This window comes from Eleutherodactylus coqui, chromosome 6 (genome assembly GCF_035609145.1).
Source record: "Eleutherodactylus coqui strain aEleCoq1 chromosome 6, aEleCoq1.hap1, whole genome shotgun sequence".
In the NCBI taxonomy this organism is placed as follows: domain Eukaryota; kingdom Metazoa; phylum Chordata; class Amphibia; order Anura; family Eleutherodactylidae; genus Eleutherodactylus; species Eleutherodactylus coqui.
In genome coordinates this window covers 47,104,758-47,124,979 of record NC_089842.1, presented here as the reverse complement: position 1 = coordinate 47,124,979, position 20,222 = coordinate 47,104,758, and the positions used below count along the sequence as shown (strand labels likewise).

General features: G+C 45.9%; 1 protein-coding gene across 1 annotated transcript in view; it reads right to left on the bottom strand.

The window, feature by feature from the left end:
- Window positions 1-18,331, bottom strand: part of TMEM51 (transmembrane protein 51) — a 42,391-nt gene extending 24,060 nt beyond the window's left edge. Inside the window, exon 1 of the mRNA XM_066606727.1 lies at window positions 18,184-18,331. The gene's annotated coding sequence lies outside the window, so the exon portion shown is untranslated. The remainder of the gene's footprint in view (window positions 1-18,183) is intronic.
- Window positions 18,332-20,222: the final 1,891 nt, after the last annotated feature.

The following is a 20,222-nucleotide window of genomic DNA, read 5'->3' as shown; positions in this document are numbered from 1 at the left end:
TATAATTACATCACCTGTGCAACACTGAGGAAATCCTGAAAACATGACCTGTTGGCGGTCCCCGAGGACTGAAGTTGGGGGGGGGGAGAAACACTGCTCCATGGTATGTGGATTATTAACGACATGATTTTGCCAGACATGGTGAAAGGGCTATGACCTCCTACAAAGAGTGTGGTGCCGGGATCAGAGGTGGGCTAGTTTTCCATGGCCCGCCCTGTAGAAAGTATATTTTGAGTAAATTTACTTTGGAAAACCAGCAAACTGAACATAAGTTTTCAGAGGAAGACGACTAGTCATTAATATACAATACAGGGATGGACAATATATTGGAGGTTCAAGACACAGGAATTGGCGGCACGCGGAAAGTATGCATGTCATGGCATTGTCACGGTCGTGTGAGCCCGGCCTAAGAGTAATTTTAGGCAGTCAACTACAAAGCACACATACTTACAAAAAGTTTTCTTCTAACATTTTATTGAGACAGGTCAGAAGATAAGAGTTGGTACCCCTAAGCCATGACAGCCCCTCGTTTTCCAATTAAAGAGAACTTGTCGCAAGAATTTAGGCACCTAAATCTCCGTATATGTGGTTACTGCTTGCACAAATGGAGGAGGTATCAGCAGAGTTACAGTTCGGGCGCAGTCACATGCTACAGACAAAACCCTCCTCCCTTGGCACACGTGTGTAATCAATGAAGTCAGCCATGATCCTGAACTATTCCTGTGCCACAGCTCAAAGAGGAGGCCCAGGATTCGTGGAGAACACTGGACCTGGTGAGGGCCGACAATAAAAGCTCAGGGGAATAGTATCAACAGAGCGGCATGAATATGCCAGACTCATCTTGGCCAGAAGAGGCATATTGGACTCATCTCTGCCGCATTAACATACACAGCTAGAAAAGTTTACATTGGGATATCTGGCTAACAGAATGGTAGTAAAAGAAGTATTAAAAAAAACAAACAAACAAAAAAAACAAATCAACACATTTTCGATATGCCCTACCCACATAGTATAGCTGTAATGGTGGTTTAGGTGCCTAAAATCTGGCGACAGGTTCCCTGTAAGGCAGCTTGCTCATAACCGCCATCAATTTGAGTCGAGGGCAGCGGCAAACAGCGTCTATTCCCAGAGGGCTCTTCACATGTTTAAATTTCCCTGTTGCTGTGCTGTAAAGGGAATTGAATACTTCCGGCCAAATTCCACTGATGACCATTAGGGACTTTCTAACAAAAAGCCTTGCTCAGAGCCAAAACTACACAACAACTTTCACCATAATAGTCAAGTCCATAGGAGCACACCGAGCTGCAGTAATTACTGTGTTGCACAAGTTGGTCATATTCCAATAGCAATCAATGGTAAAGGCTTCGGGCATCTTGACAGAAATGATCCCATAGGTTGGGCCGAACAACTTCAAGCTGAGGTTTCATACTTTAATTAGCACAGTGACTTTTCCCCTTAATTTGAAATCACTAGTGAGGGAAGAATACTGAACACCTCAGAAACCATCCAGAAGAGTTCAGGAACCAACTTTTTTTTTTTTTATCATGCTCATAAAAAAAAAAAAAAAAAAAAAAAAAAAAAAAGTTGAGTGCCATCAGAAACATTTTAGGTGCATTGGCTGCTTGGATTGTTCAGTTCTGATCGAAAGAATGTATCAACCGACTGTCAGTCTTATATCATTTCCATTTTTCCTGATGTACCGGTTTCCATCTAGACCAGCGTTTCCCAACTTCAGTCCTCAAGGCACCTGAACAGGTCATGTTTGTAGGATTTCCTCACTATCACACAGGTGATGCAATTACTGTTGTTGCCTCAGATATTGCCACGGGTGTTCTTACTAGAGGATATCCTGAAAACATGACCTGCTGGAGGGTCCTGAGGACTGGAGTTGGGAAGCATTGAGGTAGACAATAGACAAATAGGTAAGATAGCATTGGCTTGTCCAACGGTCAAGATGACATCAAAAGAGACATCCCATCATGTCAACCCCTGTCCACATAACGTATGAGGACATAAGGAAGTCACAAGGTGCTGTTGGCTCGGGCCAGTCCTCTATGACCATGACAGGCATCAGCGCGTCCTTTTTATGTATTACTTGGACAGCCAATCATCTGAATGGCTGCTATAGAATGCTGCATTTTCCCTGCAGTCGTCTTATGTTCCCATTGCAAATAGGTCCCATCGGCGACGATGGCTTTACGTGGAACACCTATTGGTTACGGTCTGTATGTCGGACAGTCATGGAAAGACAGATTGTCCATTTACACCAGGCCAGGATTCAACCAACGACTTTAGGTTTGCTCAAGTGAAACAAAATTAGTGACTAGTAAACAAATCCTCGCTCGGTATTAGTGTATTTTGACGCCACCAAGAATTCCTGGTGCAGTCAAGATCCACAAGGGGGTGACGCCCCTTGAACATGATTGGCTGGAAAGGGTGTTCAGTGTTAGGTCCTGCAAGTCCACTAAACATTAATAGGAAAGGCATACAGTGGCCGCTGCTGCCGCGCAGACCCAGGACAAAGTACCTTCACCGGCGCCGGGTGTGTGGGGTCACAAGCAGCGGCTGGTGCCACGCAGCCCCAGGACAAACTTTCTTCACCGGCGGGCCACAAAGAGCAACCCCCCAAATTTCAACAACAGGGAAGCCATACCGAAGTGACAGTGGTTTCCCTGATGCGGCTGTGACGGAGCAGTGTTTCCGCCGGCGCAACGGTGGTGACAGTGGAGGTCCGGGACAGAGCCCTGGAGGTGGGGGTGGAGGCTGCGGGCGGAACGGAGAGGTGAGCGGCCGCGCACCCATCACGCTTGCCTGAAACGCCGACCAGCACGGAGAACACACGCTGCTGCGTCTGCATACATGTTTCCTAGCGCTGCAAGCTTAGCCTCAGGCTTACTAAAGTACTTCACCTTACAATATGACATGTAAATGCTGCGATGTTACACCCCTAAGTACCATGGTAACCCGGAGAGTAAGGCTGCAGCAGCGCTGGGAAACATGTATGCAGACTGTGCTGCCAGCACCTTTCTACCTTCACCCTATCAGGAGCTAGGGGTGAGAGGGGGGCGTTCCTCCTGTCAAACCCCTAGCTTCCGGTGGTGTCAAGGTACACCAATACCTTCTCGCTCATCGCCTCGTCTGTCACCATGTCTACACAAAACCCAACAAACATTGTTCGCATGATTGCTATACTTATAAAACCACCCTAATATGGATCCATTAATTAAACCTCCACCAAAGAGCCCATCATGGGTAGAAGGAGATACAAGCAAACTCCACTGACTGCAGAGGGCAATGTCCTCCCACCATTGAAATAAGCCAAGAGTGGCAGTTCCAGCACTTCTGTCTCGCGGCATCCCATGTGTATACGGCACATTAGATTTGTATGCAAATTCTCACATCAATTTAGCTTTAGTCAGAGGTCTTCAAGGTGCCCTCATTCAAATGAGCCTGTCCTAATGCAAAAGCTCTTCGTGCCATCTCCTACATCCCTCCACGACTAGCAACCACAGTCTCACAAGTACTTCCTCTCATAGACATTGATTTACTTAGTCTTCGCTTACTTCCTTCTATATGTCCTGCAGTCTCATCTCCTTCCATAAAACCCCACCGTCAGCATGTCTTCCACAACCTCGTCACACAAAACCTCAACAGCAACTTAAAAAAGGTTTAGAAAAACAATGGCCAGTGTCTTACAAAAACAGTGCCACCACTCTGCACAGGTCGTATGTGGTATTGCAGCTTCATCCCCTTAAGAGGAGCTGAGCTGCAAAAATAGAGGCAACCTGCCGATAGGTACGGCAAGGTTTGTGAAAGAATGAACCATGTTTGCCTAAGGCTTGGTGCATGCTAGCGGTGTGTTAGAGTTGAGCCTCTTGGGCTCAACTTGCTTTTCGGAGAACACATGGAACGAAATCTGCGTGCTGGCAGATCTACGCAGAGACAACACATTGACTTGCAGACAGGAATAGTACTTGTGATGAGGGTTTTTTTTTTTTGGTGGACCATTGGTTGGTGTGGACACATCAGGGTGCATGTCCTCATAGGCAAGTAATGGGGCGCTGTGCTGTCCACATACAGCACACGGCCCAGAATATGCCAGTGCGTGGGGTGCCTACTCCTGCATGCTCTCTTAAGGGCGAGGATCATATGCTGGAATATATATTTTTATAGTAGCTATTGCAGAAAGCAAAGGGGGAAAAAAAAAAAAGGGGAAGTCGCCGGTGACAAATCAATCAAATTTTTCCTTGTTGCCTCAGCTGCACAGGACAAAAAAGCTAATTAGTTGCTATGGAAGCTGATCCATTATCTGCACTAGCAGTCGAGCATTAAGCTCTAGAGATAGGTAAAAAATAATACACAACATGCTACTAATGAGAGCTGTGAAGCCGGCCTGTTGACCATCACAATCTAAGGGGCTTTCACGTACCCCCCAGAATATTCCACAACACTCAGTGGAAATGTACCCCAAAATCCACATATCAAAAGATACTGCCGTAAAATCCGCATGAAGGCCTGTGCAAATCGGCATCAAAGTTTGCATGCTAGACCTGCAGATAGCGTTGTGGATTTTTCTGAACATTTCGCCGTGTGTTGCACAACATTTCAGCATGTGTGAAAGCACCATAAACTGTTTTGGCAGGAATTTCCAGTATTCTTGTAGGGGGGTGGGGAGGAGGAAGAGGCTGAAAATATTCTTCATAAATGTAGTCATTTCAGAGTACTTAAAGGGGTTGTCCAGTTGTAAACTAATACTAGATTAGCAGGGATCTGCCAGCTGGGACCCACATTGATCAGTCGTTTTTCCAGGCTGATATGCTCAGACATTGAGCTTAGTTCTGCAGGAAGCAGACAGCTCCGTTGTTCCAACAGCAGTGGCCAGGCTTGGTATTGCAGGCCAAATTTTTATTAATTTCAATGGACAATGTGCCTGCAATACCAAGAAAGGCCACTGCAATGGGAATAGGGGGGGGCTGTCTGATTTCTGCAGAAGTCTCATCAGTGTATGAATGCACCAGCCCGGTGAACAGCTGATTGGTGGGAGTCCTGGGCTATGGACTCCCAATCTACTATTGATGAACTATTCTGAGGATAGGTCATTAGTTTACAACTGGACAACCCCTTTAAAAAGGATTGTACCATACACATTAGTTCAGCAGGCAAGAATCCTGAACAAGGCGGTTTAGTTTTTTTAAGGAGTATTCTCATTTTTGGGATGTTGTATATACCGCTTGAATATGCCATAACACCAATCCTGAAATCAGAGGGACTTGAACACCCTTTGTTATTTCTTCTGGATGGTCCAATAAAGTCTGTTATCTGTTCAGGAGCCATCTATAGAGTAGGCAATTAGTGTCAGATTGGTGCAGGGTCCAACTACTCGACAACCAGCTCAGGGGAGCACCGTCGCCTCTGACATCACATTCATCGGTCAGATGGCCTTTCTGCAGGTTAGTGTGACTCAAGTAAATGGCAATGAGGTGCAATACCAGGCAATGTGATGTATGGCGCTGTGCCTGGTTTACATTGAAGAGGACGCGGCACTCATCCAAGTGCTGCAGCCCCTTGAAATAATGTATATTAATTCAAAAAAGACAGGTCAGACATTTTTGTGTTAAACATTTAAAAAAAAATTGGTCACAATCTATTTAAAGTAAACAAAAAAAAAAAAAAATCTGTCATTTTTCACACTGTTGTCTAAATGGGCCTTTAGGCTCTGTGTTCAATTATTGCTCAAATTCCATCTTTTGAGCGATAATCGTTGCGTCTAAACGTGCACTATTCGTTCATTGCTCATTTCTAGCCAGCTAGAGATGAGCGATGAGCCTCGTCAGCATGCAGTGCTGATAGCATTGTTTAAGCTGGTATCCCGCTGGCAGTTCTCAGTGGGACACCAGCTGAAAGTAGAGAACAATGCAGCTGTTTGAAAATTCTAAACAGCTGCATTGTTCTCAGAGCTATTGCAGTGGTATCCCGCGCCGTCTGCATAACTCCAAGTAGCTAATTAGCTACTTACGAGTTATGCAAAGAGGATCTCTCAAATCTGTCACTTAAACTGTCGTTTTAGCGATCATCACTCCGTGTAAATGGGCCTTTATTCTAGTCTGTCACTTCCTGATCAGTAGAGAAAGCTTTGGCAGCAGTCAGCCACAGGATGAGGCTGCTGTAAAGCATATATTCTAAAATGCTGTAAAATATAGCTCAGAAAATATGGCCACCCCCATAGTCCTCTTTACACAACAGAATTATTAAAAAAAAACAAAAAAAAAAAACGTAAAAAAAGGCACGACCATCCACAAATCAGAAAATAAAAACAGATTACAAAAATGTAGTTTGAATTAGTTAAGAAATATATTTTAAAGATTCTCCAAGTCTCGTAACACCCCTTAAAAAAAAAAAAAAAGGGTTCTTCTCAATTGCAGTCTATCAAAGTTAAGACAATGATCCATTATATTTTACGACTATAGGTTTACTATAAACACTCCTGCTGTTAGGGTTTCCATTGGAATCACAGAATTGACTTTGAGTCTCCAGTCATAAGATTTAATAGCTCCCTGCTTTAGCGAGCGGTCACCCCCATAAGACACACTTGGCTGCAGCCCCCTCAAGCTGCGCATCTGACCACTGTTACCCTCCACCGCCGTCTTCATTCTCCAGTCCCCCAGGACAAACGGCTCAGCCAGGATTAAGAATGGCTTTCACCTTCTCCTTACCAGCAGTCATCTTGGCAGCACTCATCTCCGAACAACAAATTAGAAGAGTCTCACCCCCCGACATATTATAAATCACATTCCGTACTTTTATTAGAGATCTCACATTGCTGCAAGTTGGGTTTAATAATCCCAGCCATGTTCTCCAACATTACACAAAGTTAGCGGATGAGTACAGGAATAAGCGGCATAAAGTGAATTTGCTTTTCTAGCAAGTGTAAATAGCATCCTCAAGGCCCTTTTACACGGCACGATCATCGTTAGGTCGAGCGGTTCGCATAATTGCGTAGTGTAAATGCATGCAATGAAAGAACAATCAGTGCTAAAAGCTGATGGGAACCCTCATGCAGACCACAAAATCATTGTTGGCCTGCCGCTGCATCTGCTGTGAAAAACAGGCAGTTCATCTATGATAGACTGCCTGTTCACTGTGAATGGAGGCATTTGGGCGGGAACGTTCTCCACTCCGACTCTATTCACTGACCAATGAAAGCACAGGAGCGATCATTGCTGGCTTGGTGTAGGATACAAGGGCCTTTAGAACCTTTTTAATATCTTCAAAGAATAAAGTTGGGAGGGGTATGGTTTACTCTTGTGGAGAGCGCCAAGTAGGTGTAAAGAGACTACTAGGCCATGCAAGGATCCTCTGGGAAACTCAGTATGTAAATGGAAGATAGTATAGTGCCTCAAGAGCGCCACCTATTGGAAGGTAACAGCTTAATGAATTAATGTCTGAGCTTTTGACGGGGCTTGTAACAGGGCTCCTGCAGGAAAAAAAAAACACCCATGTACAGACTCCTAAATAGCCAGTCTATACATGGGAGGGGGGGAGGGGGGAGGGAGGGTCTTGTATCCTTCTGGTCAAGACTCTTGTTCATATTCCTAGTCCTGTTACAAGCCCTGTTCGAAGGTTGGACATTGAGTTATAGGTAAGCCACCTTCTCATGGGTGGCACTTCACAGAATAAAGTATTTGTCATTAACCCAAGGCCGGCACTGAGAGCTAGACATGGATGGCACCCTGCGTGGATTTATTTTGGGTAGAAGACATCTATATATTGGCTGTAGTCGATTTGTGCAGAAAGATAGCAGCATACATGCACCAGAACCAAGCTCATATCATGAATACAGCACCAGCACCAAGCTATTTTGTAGCTGATGGGCCGACATTGGCACATCAGCGGGAAAGAAACAAGAGCCAGGATGCGGATGATTCATGTAGCTCCACAAGACGGTGCTGCATGAAAGACAATCATCTGACCAGATGGTCCTAAGGAAGCAATTGCCCTCAGCCTTCATTAGCCTGATACCCCACTCCTACAAGCTGGGGGCCAGAGCCCGGGCGACCACACAGATTGCACATAGCCAAGACCGCTTATGCTGGTGATTAAACCCCCACTGCCAAGTATCGGAATAGAATCCATAAGCCAGACTGTTACCGAGCGTATCTTCCAGGAGTCGGGAAACGGCTGCACAGATGTGAGGCTTCATCTACGGGTAGTCACAGGCTGCAGACGTCTCACTGACTATCCCATTCACGTGAGTCAGGCCTGCAGAGATCCACGTGCTTACAGCCGAAGCAACACGTTCTGATGTAAAGACAGGGCCGTCTTTACAGCTCATACTGCCCTTAGGCACCAAGGCTGCGTGACTCATTTCTGAGCAATCGTGATAATTAGTTCATGCGAACAAAAAGATCTACAATAAAACCATTATTTATTGCCGACAATAAACAGAGATGCCGTTAAAAAAAAAAAAAGTTATTGATAGTACAACTGATAATGCAAATGCTACTCAGTGAAGTTTACACTCAGCATTGTTTTACGAGAACATTTACATAGATTAGCTCTGCTAAGTAATGCCGCCACACCATGACTCAACAACACCGTCATGCAGCAAACACCCTGGTCCTCAGCGGTGTTGGTGCCCTTCCATGAGGACAATGTCATATCACCAGAAACCCCCATCAGTCCTCAGGCCCCACACCCAATCTTCAATAAGGGCATGTTAACATGTAGCGGAAAGGTTGCAAAATTTGCACATTGGAGAAAAAAAAAAACCTTAGCGGCAATTTCTGCATTTAAAAACAGTTAAAAAGTTAAAAGCCGCACCACTGATGCAGATTTTGACTCGAAATCAGCTGCGCTCCCCCTCACCTCTGAAGACTTTGCACTCATGGCCATGGGCGTAACTATAGATGATGCAGGGGATGTGGTTGCACCCGGGCCCAGGAGCCTTAGGGGGCCCCATAAGGCCTAACTTTTCCCTATAGTAAGCCTAGTAGTATGAATAAAGCTTTATAGTTGGGGGCCCTGTTACAGCTTTTGCATTGGGGCCCAGAAGCTTCAAGTTACGCCTCTGCTCCTGGCGCCTCTGTCTCGGAGTGCTGGGTTGACACACTCCACGGAATCGGAAGCTAATCCCTGCCTCACTTGCTGCTGCTAGGCCTTAGCCTGGGTTTCCACACATCGGAATCCCGGCGGAAGTCTCGCGGTTTGGCTGCAGCGAAAAACCACGAGATTTCCGCCGGGAGAAGCGCTGCTTCAAAACCCGCGGCACTTAGCCCCGGGTTTTGAAGCGGCCCGGCCACTCGCTCTTCCACTGTGGCCGGCACACCCATAGAGGTGAGCGCAGCCGCAGCGGAGGAAGAAAAAGAATGAGCATGCTGCAGCCGGCTAATCCGCGCCGCAGTGCCAGCTTCTGCTGGCTTTGATGCGGAGGATTTGCCGGCCATGTGGACGAGATTTCTCAGAAATCTGGTCCACACGGCCGGCAAATCCCGGGATTAGCAGCCGCAGGCGGATTTGCCACAGCGAAATTCCGGACGGAATTTCTGCGGCAAATCCGCCCCCCTGTGAGCAAGCCCAACAAAACTGGCTTACTCTCTGCCACAGGACGGGCATCACCCTACCACATCCTGGATTGTAGGGTAACAGGGATTTTTGTTGCGTTGCATTACATGGGTTGTCCTACCCAGCGCCCAGAGGGTACAGTTCGTAAACAAAACGTTGCTCAAAACACAAAAGACAGTACATATACTGAACCCCCCCCCATACATTTTGAAATACAGGGAATCCGACAAAACAAAAAACTTATGTCGAAGATCATAAATGTGGAGTGAACAGGGCGCAAGAATCACTGAGGCCGGACTCACACGACCGTATATTCGCGCACGCAAAATCCAGTTCCAGCGCCGATGTGAAAGCGGCCTTTACTGTTTAGCAGAGCAGCAACAGATCTCTGTTTAATCACAAATAAGGCAACATTGTTAAAGTTCAGTGGAAACTTCTGGAGGCCTCATATGGGCTTATTTGTAGATTGCTGGAGCATAATGAATGGCCGGGCTGTGTGCATTGTGCGCTTCAAGTAACAGAATAGCTGAGATAGTCAATTAATGAAATCCATCTGTGTGAACTGGACTCTGCAAGTTCAACGCTCTCCACTCCAGAGTCACCGGGCGCCCTGCAATACTGGATAAACACCAGCTGTCAAGTAGGGGGGCTACAAGTTCTGGAAAGTAGACTCCAACGTACTGCTGGAAACGGCCACAAGTTACACTCCTTGCACTGCGATGAGCCAAACCCTGAGCAGTGTGACCGCCGTCCAGTGCTAGGGGAGCGGGGCATCGGCAAGAGAAAAGCATAGCGTGAAGTTCAGCCCGATATCACGCTTAACAACAAGTGTCCACCCCCCCCCCCCCCCCCCCCACGGCGAAGCAAGGCCTTTTTTTGAGCTAAAAACGCCTCAAATCACTTCTGTGAAATTGCGATTCTCAGGCACGCGTTTCACGCACAGTGGATCGCAAGCGTTCTCCATTGACTTCAATGGTAGACATCACACCGCATGCGAGTGCCATGCAATGTCTTTTAAAGTCCCACTGAAAAAGTTGGACGCAACACCCAAAGATAGAACAGGATAGAGGGGAAAAAAAACAAACAAAAAAAAAAAAAACACGCTAGTATGGCTAGTACGAATAAATTGCTACTTCCCCCAAGTGATGCGAGGCGGTTTGGATATAAAAACACCTCGCATCCCCAGGAATATCGCATGTTGGCAAGCGATATCAAGCCGATTCACGGCCCGATATCGCACTCGCCCATGTGACAGTAGCCTTAGGGAGACTTCACACATCCTAGAGTTGTGCTGTAGAACGGCTACCAGTTACGCTCTTTGTACTGAGAAGTGCATAATCTGCAACAAGATCCATATGCAAGACATGTGGATGTTTGTGGCAGATCTTTACACCACGTGTGAATCCACCCTTTCCAGACCATATGGACAGCCAACGGCAAAACACAGGACCACCTGGAAGAAGACAATGATAGCCAACAGGACTGGTGAGGTCTTCTGTGGTCACTCCACCGATGGGAAATCAAAATCTTAGTAACTGCCAGGTTCCAGAAACCATCCACATGAAGACCCTCATGGATGGAAATAGCAAGGACTAGGCAAGTAGAACGTTGTGGGTGAGGTGGGCACCTCGCCGCTAGTTAACGCTACATTTTCAGGTTTTTTTTCACTGTAGCATCACTAACCACGTACAATCTCATCCAGCCAGATACCATGTGGACCTGATTACGGAGCCAGATAGAGTCGAGACAAGTGACATCATTGAACTACAAGTAGAATCAGTATTTTACAGGAATGACATCACCACTCAACATCTCTAACAACGCAATATAAAACCCATTATACAGGCCATTTCATGTTCCTTATCTAATGTGCAGTGAGGATATTTAGGTCTATCAGAGATCAGGCATCCAATAATGCATTATTAGATAGCCAAAGAAAAGGATAAAGATTCATTAGTAAGGAGGGAATTTTATATAAAATATGTAACTACAACTCCAGCGGGATTTTCTAATAAGTTATTGCTGTTTGGTCTTCTAGACGTATAAAACTCAATGGATTGCCAGACTAAGGGGCCTTGTACATGGGAGGAGCACTCAGTGAATGAAGGCAGAGCAGGCTGGGGATCGTCCAGGCCCACCTGCCTCCATTCACAGTAAACAGGCAGTCATTCCTATATGAACTGCCTGTTTAATTAGGCTGATCATCATTTGATTTTTTTTTTTTGCCTGCAGAAACTTGATCATCATTCGTCGTTCATTCACTGTGATCATTAAAATTCCCACAATCCAGAAAGAATCTGAACGATTATCATTCATTGTAAAAGGGCCCTTCATCTACCGGTAGGTGGTTCTTTTGGGGCCGAGTGCTGTACACAAATCCACTGGGCCCCATTATAGCCTATAGGAATAGGCATGTGGATGGAAAGTACTGTATTGCATAATGGCAGCAGAATGGAACCCATTAGGCACCATTTGGGTCCGACATGCCAGAGCTGGGCAATGGGAAAGTTAGGGAGGAGGGTGTGGCCAAAGGCAGGTACAAAAGGATTCTAACCACCACACACACAATAAGGCACATTTTTTAAAAATTAACAAGCCGCTCATAAGGCCGCTCACACACGGCGTATTGGAAAAGGCCACAACTTTGATCACGGTGTTCTGCCGCGATTTTTACCACCATTATCGAATGCATGTCACAGCGCTTTTTAACACAACCCATCATTGTAATGGGTGATGAGGTGCATTAAAACGCAAGACCCTATTGAAATCAATGGGAGATTTGTACGGCGATTACCGCGGCATTTTGAGAGAGAGTGGCCCAATTTAAAATTAGTTCTTTCATGCAGTTTACAACAGCAGCCCCCCCCCCCCGTGTGAAGGAGCGCCAGAAGACTTGTACTACGAGTCATTGTGTTTTCACACCGCTATCTCCTGTAAGCGGTAATTCTAGTCTTTACTTCTCTCTGGTGCTTTTCTTCGAGGCGCACGAATCCACATGAATATTAATAGTAACTATACGAGAGGCGGCAGAAAATCTTTGCAATGCAAACAGGTTTGAAAAACTAGATTTTTCCTGCTCAGCTGCCGTCTGACTAACTGAATTATGAAAGCAAGGAAAGTTGTAGAGCCGTCACATAGGAATGCGAGGAATCGCTTGATCTGCCATTTCAAGTAGTTCCCTTTAAAGATCTACGGAAACTTCAAGCAAAAAAAGGATCATGAGCAGTAAGTGACGTCTCTACTTGATATTCAGCTTCTGCCTCTCCCAGCCTGCCAACATAGTAGCATACACCAGAGATAGGCTGCAAATTAGTTTTGGCCAACCAGAGGAACCAGTTCTTAGGTGCCACCAATGTCTTGGCACATTGGCTACCTTAGCCCTGGGATTTCTCCTTGCCTGCCATAGCCCGGCTCTATAGGTTAAGGACACATTTATATTTGCCTTTGGATGGCAGAGAGCAACACATAAACTTATTCTGCCCATCGAAGTGATGAACATTTTGTTGGACCCAGTTGTAATTCAGTAGGGTTTGTTGGGCAGCGTTTGCCCCCTCATATGACAGCTCTAGCACAGAGTCACGGTTTTCAATTATAAACAGATGCCATGATGCCCGTGTGGACAGGACATAAAATGTACCAGTTGGGGACCATTTCTATTACATGAAGAAAAAAAAAAAAACCTCTTAAGTACTTCACACAACTTAAAGGGGTTAACCCACCAAAGACAGTTAGCAACTATCCACTGGATAGGTGGGAAATGTATGATCGCTTGGTTCCGACCACTGGTACCTCCATGGTTCAAGATAACGGCGCACCAAAAATCCCCCTAGTGAATGAAAAGGGCAGGTACATATGTGACCACCCCTCCGTTCACTTACATGGGACTGACGCTTGTCTATGTCCATAAACAGTGAATGAAATGATGGTCACACATGCACACCGCTACTCAATTCACTTGAGGTGCACCATCCTCATGAGCCTAGGAGTCACAGTAATCATACATTTATCACCTATCCAGTGACTAAGCAATAAAGGTTTTTGTGGGTTTACAGTTTTAAAAAAGGGGTTTCCCAGGCAAAGTTAATCACCAGGGACCCACGATCAGCTGATCACCCAGCCCATCATCAAAGGGGTAGGAGTGGAAGTGCCTTAGCTGGCTTCACTCCCATTGGAATCAATGGAAGATGAAGTGGCCATTACACTTCTGCCTCCAATACTGGGGTCACATGCAGAAATGTGAGGATGTAATAGCGGACTATGTAAAACCTGCTATGGTATCCTCCCTACCTACTCCTGTCCGCTATCACGATGTCTATCCAACTGCACCGAATGTGGGCCAAGCAATCCGTTCATCACCAGGCATCCTGAACGGCTGGTCCCTGGTGATCAAGTACTGATGACCCATCCTGAGGGTAGGTCAGCAATAATTTTTGCATTGACAACCCCTTTAACATTAGAAGGAGTTGATTAAATCCCCATGCACATAGACCGGTCATGCAACACTCGAACATTTACAGGCCTACATTGTAACTCCAGAGATTCTAACTAGGAAATTGGTGTGAAAAATAGAAGTTGTGTCATGCTCCATTGTTTGCCATTCTGGAGGTTGCTTCTAGAGGACAATAGTGCCCACAGGTCTTTGATATGGATTCTATACACCAAGTCCAGTGCTGGCCCTAGGTTAGATGGCCCCCTGTGCAAATTTTTTTGTGCCCTCACCGCCGCCAACATAACAGTAAGGGCTCCTCACAGCGCTCAGACAATTAGAGGCAGTGCTTTTAGGAGGCAGGGATTTTTCAATCCCCAGCCAGAAGAGATGCTGAAGAAGAGTTCCGGGGACCTGCTAGAAGATGCGCCGGAGAGGACAGCGCTTCTAAGGTGATGTTTTTATTTTTTTTTTTTCCTGCAGCTATGAGTTATTTTCAGGGTAGGTCTTATATTTCAAGCCCCCTCCTTAAAATCCTCACCACGAGGAATTCCCTCATCAATGAGCATTGTGACAGTGCTGTCACAGAGTTTAGTGTTGAGGGGACTCAACGGGGAGGAAGGAATCCCCTGCCACTGCCATCACAGCTGTTGCAGAGGACCCTGATCATCTCCAATTACTTTCAATAGCAGCCACGCCAATCCCATTAGAAACAATGTGCGAGATTGCAAAAAAGATAGGATATGCTACAATTTTGCTTTCATGCTGCATTGCAAGCGTTAAAACATCGCACATGTGAAGGGAGCCGTTGGCTTCATAATTTAGCGATTTCTCACAGCGCTGAGAAATCGGGCGATTTCATTGCCAGTGTAAAAACATTGATAGGCAGTCTGCCTGTACAATATCTTACTTGTGTAGAAAGCAGCAGGGTAGCAAAAATACAGCCCCAGAACCAAGCACATAAATACAGTAGAAGAATAAAGCAATAATGTTGCAGGGGTGCCAATGAACTGATGGTGGCTCCTTAAAAGGTTTATAGGGGAGGAGACAGAGCCAAGAGAAGAACGATTCATATAACTCCTCAAGATGATCATCTAGCCAGATGGACCTGAGGGAGGCAATCTCCCCCAGCCTAAATCCGCTTGGTGCCCCCCCATATGATGGTGGCCAGCACCCTCTGCAACTGCGCAAGTAGCCTATGTGGTACATATGGATCTCTAGAGTCTAGACCAGTGTTCCCCAACTCCAGCCCTCAGGGGACCCCAGCAGATCATGCTTTCCTCAGTATTAGACTGCCTTCCCACGAGCGTCTTATCGCGGCTGTTTGGACGCGATAAAATGCTGCTCGTAAATCGTGACCATCTGATGTACTGGATTACAATGCAGTTGTTCAGTTGGGCGATTTTTGGGGGTGCAAGAATCATCTGGACAGAGAAAAAAAAATACGCATACAGTCATCTGCATGGGCAGAAAAACGGGAGATGCAGCTGCATTTTGTTCGCGGCTGCCTCCCGTTCACGCAATTTGCGGCCGGGATGCGTGCGGCTGAAAAAGCGCATCGCCCGTGTGAAGGAGCCCTCGCACAGATGACGTAATCCTTGTCAGCCCCATATTGCCTCAGGTGTTCTTACTACCTGTGATATCCTGGCAGACGCTGATCCAGGCAGTAGGAGCGTCCATGAAGACATTACAGTTACTGACGGCTTTAGAAGGTTTACAGAACATTTTTGTTTTAAATGAAGAGCCAAAAAAAATCTTTACAGGCAAAATCCTGGGAGGTTTTTGTGGGAAATGGTTGCAGCACAATCCCCCCCCAGAAGAGGAGGGCTGGGTGGGTTTTGGACCTCAAGTACTGACAGTCTACGACAAGTCAGAGGACGGCCGGCGCCCCTACAAAGCCTGGTATTCATTACCCTGCTGGGACCGAGCTAGTAAGAAGGCCGCGCTCTCCAGAGCTGAATACTGTCCTGGAACCAGTTTCAGTCTGTTTAGACACCGATTGTAGTCATTTCAGAAAAACCCCTGCCCCCCCCCCCTCCCCCTGGGAACTTCCTGAAATATCTACATTCACATGTGCGAAGCTCATTCACGGGTGCATTCAGTTGTAGCCATCATGTCATTGCTTTGGCTACAAGTACTGCAAGGCTGCGCCTTGATCGCAGCATCTGAACGCACCCCTACAATGCAGCGCTGCTGCCGCTGGCCCCAATGCGTAATATTGCAAAAAGATAGAACATGCTGCAATTTTTTTTTTCCTACATAGCATCACATAAAAAAAAAAAACCAAAAAAACGCTCATGTGTATTAACCCATTCAAGAGAATAGGGATCATTTTTCCCGGCCTTGTGGGGGGCGGGGGAAATCAAAACAAAAAAACAAAACACACGAGCTGCAAAATACAAATAGGGTCATGCATATGAGCTATGTTTTCATGCAGGAAGACAAATCATGGCATGTTATATCTCCCTACGTCCTCTCGTATCGCAGCGCCTACTACCAAGAACAGAGGTCCCGTGACCCCTCTACTCCTGGCTGCACCCCCGCAGTGAGGAGGAGATTGAATAGAGCGACAGTCGAACATGTATGGTGGCACTCCATTCAACTTCAATAGGGTCACTGGAGATAGCCAAGCGCTTGGACTCCGCTATTTCTGTCCATTGAAGAAGATGGAGCGACACCACGCATGTGCGACCACCATTCCAACCAGTCTCTACATTACTGAGAATGCGTGCAGAGAGCCTGCAGTAAGAAGAGGGGGACACAGGACCCCTGATCTTGGGATCAGTGGAGAGACCCTCCCCACGATCAAACATAATACCTATTCTATGTACAAGAGATTAAAGCCAGTTTTGGTACGACGCTTTAAAGGGGCTCTACAGACACCTGCGCCTCGATACGGACAGGATTTCATGGGGATCCCAGAGCCGTCTAGCAGAACCGCACATTTTTGGTGTTGCAACCATAATATGGATCCCAAAAATGGACTAATCTATAAAGGCAAACAAAATGAGCCGTCCGCAGTCACCTGTATAGACCAGATTCTCTCGAAGGGCACGTTTACAAGAGCCGGATTTACCGTGGATTTTCCGGGCAGACTATCTGCACGGTACTTAGTCGCAGCAACATGAATGAGATTTTTTAGATTCTTGTTCTCGTCACGTGGAGGTAAAATGCCCAAGATCAGAGCAGATACCGACATGTGGTGCGGAATTTAAATCCGCAGCGTGTCAATTAGCTGGAGCGGATTTATGGCGCAAATTCGACCTCTTCAAATGACGGGGTGCATGCCACACCAAGTGGAGAGGATTTTGAGCTGCGCATCTGCTCTAGAATGTCCACTGTGTAACACTGGCCTGAGGGAGGGGTCCACGAGTGTAAGCGCATTTGCACGCGTTTTTCTGTACACGCAAGTTGTTCACATTTGCGCGCTGAAAAAAAAAATGCAATCATGCAACAATTGACTGAAATATGGACAAATGCTCAGGAAAAGAGCACGCTGCGTAGTTTTCCCTTGCGCAAACACGCACACAAACCCATTGAAATCAGTGGGATCTATTTAACGTGCGCAATAACGTTTGCGTGAATCCGGCCTTACACAAGGCCCTTAGAAAGCGGATGCCTCAAACTACAGACTCAAGTTCGCCAACGGATCCAGGAAAAAGCATTCTCCACCGACTCCATTTAACAAAAACACGAATATGGTAGTACCAGAAGAAATAATTTGCCAAGTTCATGAATTGAAGAATTGATACATATTGTGCCTTTCATTCGTAGACAAACGCTGCAACAAGTTTTCACTTTGTTTTGCCACAAGTACAGAACAAGCTCACCCAACAAATCAATACAGCCAAAGTAGGCAGAGTCTACAAGTAGATCAAATTACTTCTTCCCACTTCTTATCAGTCAGGGAATGAATCTTTCACAAATTAATAAGCACAAAACAAACAAAGGGTATATCTGTGTATGGCCCTTTAAGAAGAAGAATAAAACTTTTCTAAAGTTTGGAAAACTTTGTGATACAATACATAGTAGCGTAGAAGAACACAAGCTGGGCCCTCTAGCGACTCCATGATATAGATCGGTGCTCTGTAGAGGTCAGCAACAATCGCTACAAAGAAAAGCCTGAATATTCAATGTTCTGCTGCTCACCTGTGCCAGGTGTGGTCATTCTACACAGAGATCAGCCTTGTACTCACCTCCTCCAGGTCACATCTACATTACTGCATCCTGAGAAGCCCCCTCTGGCTAAACTTCCAAGAACCCCATGAAGAAGTCCTGGCTGCAGTTTCTGTGAATGCAGGATACACTTGGAAGGTGCAATGAGCCGCACACACACCCGCCCACCCCCACTTTCAGGAACTGGGAGGAACAGTAGCCTCCCAGGTCCTAATGCCCAGCCCAACTAATTAAGTGACTCTCTGTCAGTGATATTTGCATAGCTGTCCCGGCTATTCAGCGGTTAATTTAACATGACTAGAAGAACTAATAAGCGACACTATAATTTATTCTGAACTTCCTTTATTTAGATGCGTAGAACAATAAAAGAACAGTCAGCTGTAATTACATATCCGATTACTCCTTTAATAAACGTTGCCGCTGAACTTTGCTGGAAACCACAGTTTTAACTCCCGGTGTGGCAATAAAGTAAAATATAGGATATGAAATACAATGGGGCTCAACGTGTATTTCAGATCTTCAAAACCGTCTTACGTAATGTGCGGCGAACGCCCGAATGATTAAAATGGCGAACAACAGAGAATGGCAAACATATGAATAGTTTCACTTTGGGGCTAAGGCTGTAATCACAAGGGCGATTTTTCTATGCGATTTTCGCACTGAAGGTAATTGGAGCGACACATTGATGTGAGTGCGGATATTCACATGCAGGTTTTTATACTTGGATGTACGTGCGCGCAAAAAAAAAAAGGAGCACTTTTGTGTGCATGAAAGGTCCATAAAGAAGTCTATGGAGGGTGCGCAAATGCATGCAAAATACGCAAGGAGATGCGCCATACGCTGTGCAGTTCTACGGGAAAAAGAACACATCTGGAACTCATTAGGCCATTTAAATTGGAGCGTGTTCGCCTGCCATGCGCAAATGAACATGTCCTGCTGGTAGCAAGTTTGCGGAGGTTTTTTTGCGTCTGCATGATTTGCATGCACAAAAAATACAGTAAAACACGCACTTGCATGTACAAATTTGCAACGCTCATTGCGCAAATACAGGGCGCAAAATGCGCTTACACACATGTGAAGCCGGCCTGAATCTACTGGGAAGCGACAAGATAGAGAACACTGAGCTATAAGGAGCAAAGTCCACGTTATCACAAGAAGAGTTACATGGCGGATCTAGTCACCGTACCACCAGCGGCTGTCAGGGCATGCTGGGAGTTTTACGTTGTAGCTGGAGAGCCGGAGGTTGGAGAGCGCTGGTCTATAAGGAGCTCAGCCCATTTTATCACACAAAGAGTTAAATGAAAATCTGATGACTATAGGAATATATAGAAATGTCAGCTTGTAAACTAATTCTAAGCAGATGATAGGAATCCTCCCCTCCGCACACAAGGCTGTTCTGTAGATAAAGCCAGAAGACATGGCCCAACCTTAAGTAACTTAAAGTCCAGAAGTCATCACCCAGCTGTCCCAGACTACTGAATGTCACATCTGCTTAGGCTTCGGGAGTAGCTAAAGGCTAATGGGGGCTGGTGTAAAAGTTCAACAACTCTTCATGGCTACCAGCCGGGATCCTCCAGGAAGTTTGTACTGCATGGCTGGGTCTCTTATGTGACCCATCCGTATATCACTAATAACCAGGGGTGTTGTTAGAGTCTTAAAAGATTAGGGGACGAGCCCAAGACATGTTCCCGAGCAAAAAAGAATTATAAAGAAAGTATTTTTATAAGAAAACTTCTAGAACACAACGGGCTCAGAGTGACTCAGCTCTAGTGCACCTCTAAATAATGCACTCACCAAATAATGATAAGATACTCGTTCTATGCAGTGATAGTGATGACAGTGCAGTTACCTCCAGTGATCAAAGGTGACGTCTTCTTTTATTGTCATCCTTCACTTTCCTTTTTCTTTATCTAGGCTTCTTTCAGCCACAACATGTTTCTGCACGCTCTCCCCAACCTCCGCTACCCTCTTCTCTCTGTTTCTCCCCACAGTACAGTGTGCCCCTCTATGCCCCACACAGTAATAGAGCCCGCATACATTAATAATTTTTCCCTATAGC